Source organism: Paramisgurnus dabryanus, chromosome 2, assembly GCF_030506205.2.
Source record: "Paramisgurnus dabryanus chromosome 2, PD_genome_1.1, whole genome shotgun sequence".
In the NCBI taxonomy this organism is placed as follows: domain Eukaryota; kingdom Metazoa; phylum Chordata; class Actinopteri; order Cypriniformes; family Cobitidae; genus Paramisgurnus; species Paramisgurnus dabryanus.
Window position 1 is genome coordinate 57,799,592 of NC_133338.1, and position 14,176 is coordinate 57,813,767.

The 14,176-nt window shown below is 40.4% G+C and overlaps 1 long non-coding RNA gene across 1 annotated transcript; it reads right to left on the reverse strand.

The window, feature by feature from the left end:
* Positions 1-2,007: 2,007 nt before the first annotated feature.
* On the reverse strand, positions 2,008-10,550 carry LOC135743623 (uncharacterized). The gene is made up of 4 exons (XR_010530556.1): positions 10,505-10,550; positions 8,881-8,910; positions 2,217-2,496; positions 2,008-2,138 (listed from the first exon to the last, which is right to left on the reverse strand). It is a non-coding gene; the product is annotated as an uncharacterized lncRNA (long non-coding RNA).
* Positions 10,551-14,176: the final 3,626 nt, after the last annotated feature.

The window sequence follows — 14,176 nt, forward strand, 5'->3', positions numbered from 1 at the left end:
TGTGCTTTTTAAGTTACTACAGAGAACAGCCGGTTTAGACTACAGCCCTCTTCCCAGATAAATGTCATGAAAAAAAGAGTTTCTGACTAACCTCTGCCCACAGGAATATGACAGTCGCCAGCTAAACTCAAACGGCTCTGGCTAATCTAAGATGCCATTAAAGGAGTAGTACACTATAAAGATGGGTTCCATTGACTTTTCATAGTAGGACAAAAATTTACTATGGTAAGTCAATGGGCCCCATCTATAAAGTGGACTACTCCTTTAACACAATCAAAGCTTCGAAAACACAGGAATTATGGACACTTTACAAATGTTAGTTGACAAATAATTTTTACACAACTTTTTTGAGTTAATTAATATTTTTAAGTTAAATTAACTCTAATTCTGAGCCAATCAGGCAACTTCTTAAAAAAATCTTTTTACAGTCTAATAAACTGCACATGAATCTTAATTTTAAAGCTTTGGAGTCATCATCACACAAAGCCTTTTTATCACACGTATTCAATCAGGAATTTACACAATCTCAAATTTCCCCTCTCTTACAAACAGTGGCGGATTTAGCGAATTGGGGGCCCAAGGCCAAGGAATGTATTAGGCCCCCCTATTCAATCCTTAAAAGAGAATGAAAAAAAGTGTTTCCTCCAAAATGAAGATGGAAAGCAGAGAACACACAAAGTGTAGCACTACACAAATTAATAGTCACGACCCAATATATAATAAGTCAAAACACAGAGAAAGTTGTGGCCAAATTAAGACTCAACAGCACCCCATAGTGGATGAAAACTTGAACAATATAACATAAGGTTTAAATTAGTTTTTTCTCTAGTAACATTATTTACTGCACCACAAAATATTTTTATCAGTTTAGGGCTAGGGCTATTACTAGCAGAACTAGGCGGTTGACTTACCAGAGCCACATCATCACTTTTTTCTTTTATTTGAGCCGCTCGGGTAAGATCATTTAATTTTCGCGTTTATATTTGTATTTATTGATCTCTGTTCATGTACTTTCCCAGTCACTCTGTGTTTATCTTTCGCACCATGCACTGCACACCGTTACAGACTAGTCCATTTCATTGTGAAAGAAGGGGGTGTATGTGTAGTGACAGATAAACATGGACTGGACCTTTTAACTACTACTTCAAAGTTTCAATGTATTTCTTAAGAATATTAATACAATTTACCATGCTTTTGAAGTGTTCATGATAATAAGGGTTTATGTATTTATTTATTTTTTAGGTTGGTTGGGGCCCCCTACTATGATCGCTGGTAGGGGCCCCAAGGAGCCTCCTAGCTATGCCTCGATGTTAAGACCACCTCTGCTTACAAAATATATAAAATTTGGTTTAAAAATTACGTTTTCCATAGATCTCCACTTCACATAAAGAGAGATAAGACCATTGTCTATTCATGATCAGATACACATAGCGTCCCTCCATCCCATTACACGAGTAACTGATAGTTTGACCAGATTGAAATCCAGAAGTTACAGCACATCTAGAAAAAGAGAAAATCAATCAATCAATCAACCAGTCTCTACATCAAGGTGTTTAAATCAAGTTTTTGTTAAACTGATTTTAAAAGTAACTTTACGGGGGATTGTTGTATCCATTGTTTTCCAGGGAGTTTCCAATACGAATCTCTGCTCCATTGGTTTGATCAAAACTACCATCTGATCTAGCAGTGATGATTATTGTGCCAATCTCATATTTATACTGAAGATCCAACCTCCACCATGATAAATATTGAGTTGCTGTAGAGGCGCAGAATGCACCTTCACCTGGTCCATATTTTACACCATCTATGGCATTTTGAGCTATAAAGTTGTAATATGTGGATGACTGTGTAGCTGTTCCACTGAAAGCCACGTTCTCTAAAAATGTGATCAAAGACAGCGGATCAGTCAGTCTTATTTAATTCAACAGTTCAAAAAGTCAATTTTGTCAAATAAATGTAATTTCCTCAGTGCTATCTAACAGCACAGAATAAAGTGTCAGATCTCACCTGTTTCATAAACCTCAACTTCACAGAGAGCGAGATTAGATGTACGTCCAGTCAGGACCACATTTATATAACGTCCCACCATTACACCACATGAGTAACTCATAGTTTGACCACCTGAAGTTATAGCACATCTAGAATGAGAGATAATCAGTTAATCTCTAGAAGTGTTTAAAATGATATCTATAAACTGATGTCATGAATAATTTTACATGGGATTGTCGTTTCCATCGTTTTCAGTGGAGTTTCCAATACGAATCTCTGCTCCATTGGTTTGCCAAAGACAACAGTCTGATCTAGTAGTGATGATTACTGTACTAATCTCATAATAATCCAAGAGATCCAACCTCCACCATGGACTTAATTCATTTCCAGTAACGGAGCAGTATGCAGCTTCACCTGGTCCATATCTTAAACCATCTATGGCATTTTGTGCTCCAAAGGTAGAATATATAGATGACTGCGTAACTGTTCCTCTACGTGCTAAATTCTCTAGAAAATAAATCATCAAAGACAGTTGATCAGTCAGTGTGGAGATATAAACACATCTGTGATAATCTGAATCTCATCAACCCTCATGATCTGGTTGGAGTCTAATAGTTCATGACAAACTTGATGATCTTCATGACAGAAGTTTAATATGAATAAAGTTTTTAAAATACAGAAGAGCAATTTTGACTGATGATTCAAATCATGAATGTTTTTAAATGATTAAATAAAGTTTCAAGATATTAATATTTTAAAATAAGGCAAATAATAAAGATATCAGTGTTCATAAAAATGTGAATATATTCATTAAACTCTCAGTTGACGTTTTCTTAAATGACTGCACTGCAAAAAATGATTTTCAAGAAAAAAAATTCTTATTATTTTTGTCTTATTTTTACTGAAAACATCAAAAAATTCTTAAATTAAGATGCTTTTTCTTAATGAGCAAAACAAGCCAAGAAAATAACTCTAGTTCCCTTTCAATACGGTTCACTTCGCATTGCGTCAGTTAGCTGACGCTATGGGGGAAACTCCTGTTTACTCCGTGACTGAAGCCTATTGGTTAACGTCTGTACAAAGTACAGACCAATGACGTTTGAACCCGCGCGCGGGAGGAACGCGTCCTTATACAAGCGCGGTTCAATCGTCAGGAGCTCATTATTTTCTCCTTCAGCGCGAACCTCTCGCTGCTCCGAAGAAAAAGAAGAAGCCTTACCTCGCCGTTGACAAAAGCCCTGCAGCGGAGTCCAGGCCTAGCGTCTTCCCCTGCCGTTTTCCGGCTGAGAACCGAAGATAGCAGAGTCCAGGTCTAGCGTCTTCCCCTGCCGCTTTCCGGCCGAGAACCGAAGATAGCCTTCGCTTGCCGTGGTTCGAGCCCTGTGCAGCAGACACACGCCTGACGAGGTCTCCCCTGCGGCCGCCCGGTAAGATCGATATTTTTAATATAAAGCTATAAGCTAAAAGAGCAGGCGCTGTTGTAATAGCGTCCAGCACAGCGGCTCGGTGAGCCTCTCTGCTATGAATTTCCTCCGAGCGCGTTACTGGTCTGGCACCTCCCACGCCGGGACCGCGCTTATGCTTTGGTTGTCTTATCCATGTTTCGTGCTCCCCCTGCTGTTCCTCTCTCGCCGGGATGAACACACGGCGAGCCATGAGACTAGATGGATGCATAGACAAGCACACACGGACTAACCCCCCCTGTGTTCTGTCACACCGCAACCGTTCATGCTTACAGAGTCCCTTCGCTCCTCTCACATTCAGTGGCGAGATCTCTGGCACATATATTAATCCCCCGAGTGCATCGGGTGATACCGTCACGACGCATGGCTGTTCTGTCTGTGTTGCTGCTCCCCTCTGCCGTTCCTCTCTTGTTGAGATGAACAAGCGGGGAACCGTAGACCTGGATAGATGCATACGACAAGCAAACACGGGCGGTCTGCCCCTGTCTCTGTCATAGCACAGCCACTCGTGCTCCACGCTCGCGGAGTCCCTCGCTCCTTTCCCCACAGTGGTGAGGTCTCTTAACGGCTTAGCTAGCACGCGGTATTACGGCTCGCTGCCCCTAAATGCAGCTGTCCAGTGTTCAACGATTACAGAGCTTCATGCCCCTCCCCTCCTGGAGCGGCGCGATCTCATTCGTCTGCTCGATAGGGCCGATTCGCCGCTATTGGAGCACCAAGAACACTCATTATAAGAGAGCTTCATGCCCCTCCCCTCCTGGAGCGGCACGATCTCATTCGTCTGCTCGATAAGGCGGACACGCCTCTATTGGAGCGCTAAAACACTTATTATAGAGCTTTACTGGCCTGAGCCGATCTCACTTCAGATAGCTCATTTTTCGTCTGCCTGGTAATTTCTCTCTGGTTTAGACGGAATCAGAGGCAGAACGAATTTGTTTATAATATACTGAGGCCCGAATACCTCCCTTTATTCAGTCCCGTCCTATATCAGTGCGCTGAATATTGGTACATTCTTATATATATATATACCCGGTTTTTCTGCCCTTTTAATAAACGGCAAAACCGCAGGCCTCGCGGCAGACTTCCTCTCTGCGATGGGTTCAGTCTGACATTAAACTACCTAGACATACTACCCTGCTCCGTGAGCCGTTCGGTCACCGTCACTACTGAGGCTTGTGCACCTGAACGGCTGAGCTCTGGTCTCCGCAGCATAGCTGCATCAACAGAGAACGAAACTGTCTGGGAAAAAGGGGTTATGTCGCGCCTCGGCTGGACTGCCCTGAAATGTTTTCTGTGTGCTGTTTATCCAAACATACTGTGTAATACTGTCGGCTATGCGACCTCACTATAGTGGCGAACTGTATTTAATTCCTCTAAAAAGAGTAATTTCCGTGCTTACTATACTGTGTATTGACACCCACGGTTGTACGGTGTCTCTAAACACTTTATCGCCTTACTGACAAGCAATCAGTAATACGCACACACGGCCCGCTGTCCATAATTCTATCGACGCTAGCCGAAAAAACCCCGGTTTGGCCATATACTGTGTATTGACACCCCACGACTGTACGGTGTCTCTAACACCTTTCTGCCAAATTCGCTCGCAGCCCACCTCAGTTTCTCCGCTACGATGCTGATGGCGCAAACGAGCACGGTCTTACGGCTGTTATTCTCTCTTCCTAGAGGAAGGACAGCCTCAGACTTTTGCATGGCTCCAAGCGTTTGAATCGCGCCCTCTCCGGACGGCCACTCAAAGGCTTACAGCCAAGCGGTTTATGACGTTTTTCGGCCATATAGCTGATTTATATTAGCGGATCCGAAGACGCTCACACCTCCGCTCCAATACTCGGAGATATTAAGGGTAATATCAACCTCAAGTGAGCTTGCTACCCGCCACAATAAGTTTCAAAGCTTAAAGCGCGCGCACAGTCAGACGCGCGTGGCATCTCGTTTAAGACGGGCGCACGTACCCCTCTAACGAGCCTCAGAAAGCTGAATATCGTGGCATTGTTCATAAGTCCACTTCAGTTTGACTAAGCAAAGGTCCCGCCCCGAGCTGACGGCCGGGAAGCTTGCTTAAGTTACACACTGCTGCATGAAGTGCTGTCATTACGAGCTAGCCCAGCATTTGCTGTGGGTTGAACACGCTTTACGACGGCAATCAGCCTTCGGCGCGTGGAACGCCGTTTGTCTCATATAAATCACCTTGTACTGTGAATACGGTACATTAAGAGGATGATTTAGCACTGCAGCACTCTCGACCGTGTTATTGTGATAATGCGGTCGGGCAATCTACGGTGGTTTCATTATTTACCGAACCAGACTGAGATCTCGCCCCCTGAACAAGCTGACGAGTCATCTCCTTTATAAACTCATTGCATCGCTTTATAAGCTATGTTCAATCAGAGTGATACGCATCTCATGCTTAAACTACCAATATTAACCCATTACGATGGGCGTGCGGAGATGGCATCCGTGGGACACGACCTACATTACGTGCCTTATGACACATTGACACAAGCTGCTAGGACCCCTTTCACGAGGCGTCCTTATGCAAAGTCTGATCCATTCTGTCTAGTGACATTTGAAAGTCAATACCCCCCGCGAATCGTGGGTGGAACACTTTTCTCCTCACTACAGAGGCACGGCGGCTCTCTCCCCTACCTATATCTATGTGGCCGTGATAACAGACAACCACGCTTTTAAGACCGACCATTCATTTAATTCACAAGCCTGTCATCTCTCAGATGCGGACGGCGGCGGTAACAGCGAACCATGCTTTTACGGCTGGCCATTCACTTTATTCATAAGCCTGTCATTTCTCAGATGCGGACGGTGCCCGAGGCACAGCGCTCTGGAACTGTCCAAGGTCCTGGATGACACATACGTCTGACGTACATCAGACGATCAGCTGTTCATCTGCGTCACAGATCACTCACTAGAGCACCTGTCAATACAGGCTATTTATGGATCGTTGACGTTATCACCTCCCGTGACAATTATGCTCACTTGTCTTAGAGCATGGGCATGGTCTTAGAGGTTTCTCATTTGACAATTGTGACACGGCCGGCTGGTCCCCGCCGTCCACGTTGTCAGTTTACAGCTTCGACATCCCTGCTTCGCACTACTGAGGTTTGTTGCATTAAAGGTGCGCCCATTAGCTCACCTGTATGCACGATATGGTTTTTAATTATATGCGTCCACCGTGCGCTTAGAGAAGCTCACATGTACACGCTATAACATTTTGGTATACAATAAGATGCGCTTGGGAAAGCTCACCTGTATACACAGCTGTGTTATGAATTGTGACACATACATTGTTGTTCATCTGTGTACGTTCACGGTGCGTTGGGTGCCCACCGTTACGTTCATCAATCATATTTGTACACATTCACGGCGCGTTCTGTGCACTGATTTATCTATACGCATTCACGGTGCACTGAAGAGTTCACCCGTGGGCGCACAATTTATTATCAGAACACATGACGGCGCGCTCGAGAATCTTGCTGGCCTGTGCATTATAACACTCTGATTCATCTATATGCATTCACGATGTATTCAAGTGTTCACCTGTGCCCGTGCAATTTATAGTCAATACACATTTACGGCGCGCTTGGAAAGCTCACCGATCTGTGCACTATAATACTACCTATATGCATCCCGATGCGCTCGAGGGTGCACCTGGGTTCACACTATTGTGGTATCTGTATAATCCCACGCTACGAACCGTTCTGCCGCATATTATAGTCAGATCGGCCGTTCGTGAGCTTCGCAGATCACTCACTACGTATGTCTGTTGCTAACAGTGGTTATTTAGATGGATCGTTGAAACCATCGCACTGGCTCACGCCCCTCTATGAGCTATGTCCTATATAGAGCCCACTCTCTGCGAGTTTGGCTTCTTCATGAACTTGGTCTACAGGGGTATCTATATCTATATTTGATATCTGCTACGCGGCCGGCTGGTCTTCGCCGTCTACGTTGTCAGATTGTACAGCTTAGACGTCCCTGCCCTACGAGCGCAGGTTCTCTCGGCTCAATCATGCACGCTCATGCGTTTTATGTGTACACCACGGTGCGCTCAGCGAGCTCACCAACGTGACTCTGAATTTACTTATCTCGCACAGCCGGGGCGCGCTCGGTACCTCGCCGTCTTGTGCTATGTTATGTGCCCCCGGTGCGTTTAAAACCCCACCGTGTGCGCGTCAACAATTTATATGGTGCTTACACATTTGCTTTTTAAGCTGTGAATATGCCGGGTATAGGGCCACACGCAGTGTCTCTCCGGTAAGGCACTTCAGTACGTTGTGTATGCACGGCGTGATGGGATTACGTTCCCCCATAGCGTCAGCTAACTGACGCAATGCGAAGTGAACCGTATTGAAAGGGAACGCTTAGGTTACTCACGTAACCCCGGTTCCCTGAAATAACGGGAACGAAGCATTGCGTCTCTTGCCGTGCTACAAACGTCTACGCAGCGAGTGTTATTCGGCTGCGCGCTTCAGTCGAATATAATGAGCTCCTGACGATTGAACCTCGCTTATATAAGGACGCGTTCCTCCCGCGCGCGGGTTCAAACGTCATTGGTCTGTACTTTGTACAGACGTTAACCAATAGGCTTCAGTCACGGAGTAAACAGGAGTTTCCCCCATAGCGTCAGCTAACTGACGCAATGCTTCGTTCCCGTTATTTCAGGGAACCGGGGTTACGTGAGTAACCTAAGCGTTTTTACACTGCAAAAAATTATTTTCAAGAAAAATGTTCTTAGTATTTTTGTTTTCAGTAAAAATATCAAAAAATTATTTTTTGATGAGCAAAATGACCGAAGAAAATAAGTCTAGTTTTTAGACAAAAAATATAAAATGTAAGTTATTTTGTGCGTAAAGCAAGCAAAACAAACAAAACAATCTGCCAATGGGGTAAGCAATTTTTTCTTGTATTTTTCTTGAATTTAGTGTTTAAGAAATTTGTTGCTTGTTTTATGCACAAAATCACTTAAATTTGATATTTTTGGTCTAAAAACTAGACTTATTTTCTTGGGTTGTTTTGCTCATCAAGAAAAAGTATAATTCAAATATGTTTTAGACATTCTTACTGAAAACATAACAAAAATACTAAAAAATATTTTTAATTTTCTTGAATTTTTGTTGTTGTTGGAATTGAGCAGTTTAGACTGATGATTCAAATCATGCATTTTTAAAAAAGATTCAATAAAGTTTCAAGAAATCAATATTTTAAAATAAGGCAAATAATAAAGATATCAGTATTCACAAAAACATAAATATATTCATTAAACTCTCATTCAATGTTTCTAATGACTGAACTCAATAATGGATGATTATTTAAAAACTTAATAACAAAATTCAGTTTATATTCAGATGCGCCTCATTTTAGATCATTTGTGTGTCAAATACCAATAGAAGGTTACCTTCAAAACTACCCGGAATGGAAACAAGAACTGTTGAAACAAAAGAAACCATTTTAACAACGATATTAAAGTCATTTAAATTAAAATGAACACAAAGGTCTTTCACTCTTAATTTAGGGTGAGTTACACCAACAAGTATTAGTCTTAAATCTGGTTTAAACCAAAGCTTATTTAACAATTCTGTTGCACCAAATTTTAAATCTTGTTTAACAATAAACAGGGTTACATTTAAACTGTCATTTTGATCCAGGTTTAAAATTTACAACAAACTTAAAAAAAGATTATCTTTAATCATGTTGCTCCATTACCTTAAACTTAAAAAAAAATAAACTCTCAGGGATTAATTTTAAACTTGCACTTCAGAAGGTTTAAACAAAAAATATACAATTAAATGTGTGGCTCAATGAACAGAAACAGTTCACAAACAGTTTTACATTTTTTTGTAAACACCGCCATCACACAAACAAACACGTCTGGCATGTAACACCCAGTGCACTCACAAATGTTGTATATGAAACACACAAATCAGAAAGACTATAAACAACATTCAGTGACTTTTTGCTTTTATATATTTTGGAAAGGAGAGCAAGCAGGTGCAGAAAGAGTTAGAGAGACTGAAGGGGTCAGAGACATGTAAGAGATGATCAATATAAAGTGATTGTAGCAGTGTCATAGTCATGATAAAGGTTATTAGCCCCTAAAAAATAAACATCATTCCATTATTTACTCACACTTATGTTGTTTAAAACAACAGCTTTTAATTTTCCATTCAGGAACTAAAGAAACTTTATTACAGTCATATTTAGAATCAGTGGAGGTTGTTGTCATCATCACTAAGGGCTAAGCCCCCCTAAGAATGAAATACTAGAACTGCCCCTGGTGACTCTGTATGTTTTGTTGGCTTTGAAGTGTGAAGTCCGGGATACCATCCCTATACTACAGTACATTCAAAGCCACATTTCTTAAATTAAACGAATAGGGATCACTCATGATCACTTAAAAAGAATATTAACAGGACCGGTGACCAGGCTTCGTTTACTGCGCTTTTTCTCTGTCATGCGCTCCAGTCAGGAACTAAAGAGGGCAGTGAATGAACAGACACACGGCTGCGCTTCATGACAAATGCGTCTTGTTCATTATATCACAATATTTCGCAATATTTCCTGCCACATTGCACCATTAATCAATCCAATAGATTGTTTTAAAAGATCGCCAAATGTTTTTATTTTAAATCAGCCTTTGAGATTACCGATGTATGAAGGTAGTGACATAATACAAAAATTTAATTTCCTTTGCCTGCATAAACTGTTTATTTCCTTTTTCAATGACAACGTCAACATTGTTGCTGTTTAATTACCCTGGCAAATTCATCATGGTAGACAAAATAAATGGCAGATGAAGGGTTTAAAAGCAGGTTAAAGTTTTAATCAAAGATTTGTTAATCTGTGTTTAAATTGAATTGGTGCAACAAAACTCAAATTAAAATTAAACTGGGATCAACAAACCATAGATTAGCTCTAAACTCTGCTTAATTTAATCCTTGTTGGTGTAACCCACTCTTAGTGTAGTGTTTAAAATGATCATTGTGTGTGTTCCCATCATCGTGTGTGTCAGCTGTACTCACCAAAAAGTAAAATCAGATGAATGAGTTTTTCCATCTCTGACTGTCTAAAGATCATTAAACAGATGACAGAGAGAGATGACGGAACAAAAGAAATATGACAGAGATCTTTATCATATGGGTTATGATGATGATAACGTACCTGTGTGGAGATAGATATGAAGTCTTTCTCTTTACTCTCTTCTTTACTCTGAATTGAATCCAGTCCATCACTGTCTGCTTGGATTTCAGTCTCCTCCCTCCTCACAACCTCACTGATAGTTCATTTCATATCATTTGACCTCCAGAAAAACTTTCCCCAGCACCTTCAGGTGTCATTTTGAGTCTACCTTTTGAGTTTACAAATCAAATGAGGTTCATATGCAAATCTGCCAATGAAAATCAGTTCTTTACCTGTGTTACTACCAGACATAGGTTTGGCTTTGTGTATGTTTCATTTTACTAAAAATGTATCAACTTAATTTTACTGTTATCAAACTAATGGTGTGGTTTTCCATATAGGGATTAGATTAAGCCAGGACTAGACCTTTGTTTAATTAGGAAATATAACTAGTTTTAACAAACATGCCTTAGTAAAAACATTACTTGTGTGCATTTTGAGGCAAAACAAAGGGCACTGATGTATTCAGTGAGTGCAAGTTGTTTTCAGTTTGGACAGCTCTTACTTTATTTTAGTCTAGGACTAGTCTAATCTCTGTCCGGGAAACCGTCCTAATAAGTTTGACATGTGATATTGATTGTAAGGCTAGATGAGGATGCTCTGGCCCAGCTGAGTCTGGTTTCTTTCAAGGATTTGGGTTTGTCTGAATCAGCTCCTTTGTTCAGTATTCAGGACATTTTTCCTATTTTATTTCTATCTACTTAATATAACTTAATATTCAAACTTAATGGTTAAACTCAGGAAAACTTCCCCTTGACGTTATGAAATAGTATTACTAAACATAACAATCTTTAACTAGTAACACCCGTTCTGAACATATAGCCTGCTAGCATCACCAACTGTGCCGGCTAGCATTAGCATTATTTTGTTTTTCAAACCATTCGTTTGTGTTTTTCAAACCTGTGCTCACCTCTGAGGTAGCTGTGGAGAAGCCGTAGGCTTGGTTTCGTAGACCCAACGTACTACATCACCCTGCCCAACATCACCATGGCCCCACACCACCTCAAACAAACCGAGCAAGCCAGGACTGGCACAAGATCCTCGTCCCCCATGTGATGCAGTTTCACGCAACTGGTTTTGGTGAATGGAAATCCACCACCCGGCATGAAAGCGGTAAGACTCTGTGTGTTATTGTAACCCGCATTTCATGTCACATATAATTTAGCTTATTCCGTCAGCCAAGAGAGTTTTACATGCATTAAGTGTAATAATGTAGTTAGGTTGACAGAGAAGGTTGCAGAACTAGAAGTGTGCATCCAAACACTAGTTGAGGATAGTTTCGGATGCGCCTAGCTGACTAACCTTGTGACTGTAAGGCGGCATAGTCGTAAACAGCATCCACCACATGCTACTGTGATAATTTCAAACAGGTACTCCTCTTTCAGCAGCACACCTGCTGGTTATAGGTGATTCTCAAATTGATCTCATGGAAATCTATGTTATAGTCACAAAACTTTTAATCACTTTATCCGTGTCCATGTCCATGAATTCAGTTTATTCCGTGACGGGAGCAAGTATGTCTTTTCCGTGTCACTCCTACAGATTTCTTGTGATTTTATGTACTGTTTACTCATAGTTCAATGATCACATGTGTGTAATACATATACGAGCTATTCATGAAAATCAGTCATGTGACCTTTTACGTCATTCCAGTTACCTGCCGCCATCTTGAGTACCTACCGAGTACCAGTAGGTAAACACAAACACAGAAAGAAATGGACCTTTAAATTGGAACAGTATTTATTTTAACATAAAAATTGATACTGTATGATCTTTGGAAAACTAGGGTACTTCAATACTTGGATTGTAGTTTAACTTTTCTTGTCTACATGTTGATAGAAAACACATGTAAAATACACATACTCTGCTTTGGGTTATATATCCACACAGTCAAATAAATTGTTAACATTTCAAACAAATGAGAAAAAAAACGATATACTGAGGCTGGGAACGCTGTTTTGAACTTTTCACAAGTCACCTGTGCTCTGGCAGGGCAGTGCTATCAAAATCCTGAAGGAAAAGTTTATTCAAAAGTGTCATTAGAGAGTGTTGCTATTGTTTTTTCAAAAAAGTCTTTAAACTGGCAACACTGGTTTGTGCTCTCTCGTAAGTAAACCTTTAGCAAGTAAATAAGACAAAAGTTGGCATCAGGTCAATTTATTAGGACAATAATACTTATTCTTTGTTAAGACAATGTAGAAATTGTACTTTTGCCCTTGATGCTGTAAGTGAGGTGAGCAATTCAAATTAAACACATGCAAATTGTGTGGAAAAGACAAACCGCTGTCACGTCTCACAGGTTTTGTAAGAACTTTACTTTATATTTTACTACAGGTGTGTCCAATTGACCTTAAAGAGAAAATGAAGCAGTCAGAAAAGTTAACATTTTTTGTAAATTAACTTGCACTCTAATTATATATATATAGAGCGAGAGAGAGCAAGTTTATTTACTAAAAACATATACAGTACTATGCAAAAGTCTTAGGCCACCATCACCAGATTTGTTGTTTTAGCAAAGTTAATGTCCATCCATATTTATTTTTCACTCTTTTTTAAGAAACAAACAGAAAATACAGGAAATATGTACACAAAATTAAAAACAAACCAATTTAACTAAATGTTTTCTTCAGGGATCAGTCAGTATTTAATGTGACCTTAAGTATGTAACAAGTCCTGAAGTCATTCGATTAGAATTAGAAATTAGGATTTAATTTTGATTTTGCTCAAGTGGAAGTGGAATACTTGACACTTCAGCTTATACTTTAATTACTTTAATACTGTTGTTAATACTACATACCCATTTCCTGTATTTTATGGTTGTATTCTAATAAAGTGACCGAGAAATAATTATAAATGATCACTATACAATTGCGAAAACAACAAATCTAATAACAGCATGGTGGATAAGATTTTTGCACAGTACTGTATGTATTTATATAAATATATATAGGACACTGTCATTTATAGATATGGTAAAGAAACGGATAAAAACAGACAGCAGAGGACAGATGAAAAAAGATGAAAACTAAAAGCAACAGGCCATCAAAAGACATTTAAAAAGAGGCCATTGCATTAGTAAGGAATGTAGAAACACTTTCAAAGTGTTAAAGCAAATGACACAAGAGACTATTTACATAAACTGCAACTTAAAGGCGGAGCGCACTTAAAGGCGGGTCTATCAAAAGAAGGTCAAGATTCTGTAGAGGTAGGGGCGTGTCTGTTTAGGTGATTTCAAATGTCAACATTGGCTTTCAGAAATCATGGACCCTGCCTTTAAATGGATAACAGCACTGCTTGACTGTCTGCACAGCAGAACTGAAAGGGAGTGCTCATCTGATGTGCAGAGCATTTGAAAGGATCCGTATTATTATTATTATTATATCGGTAATACAGCTTTCAAACTCAACCGCGCATATGGATAGCAGAGTTTGACACATGCGCAGTGCAAATGATTCTTATACTCTGCCAGACCATCAGGGCTGCATGATGATTCACTCTCTGTGAGTAATGCTTTG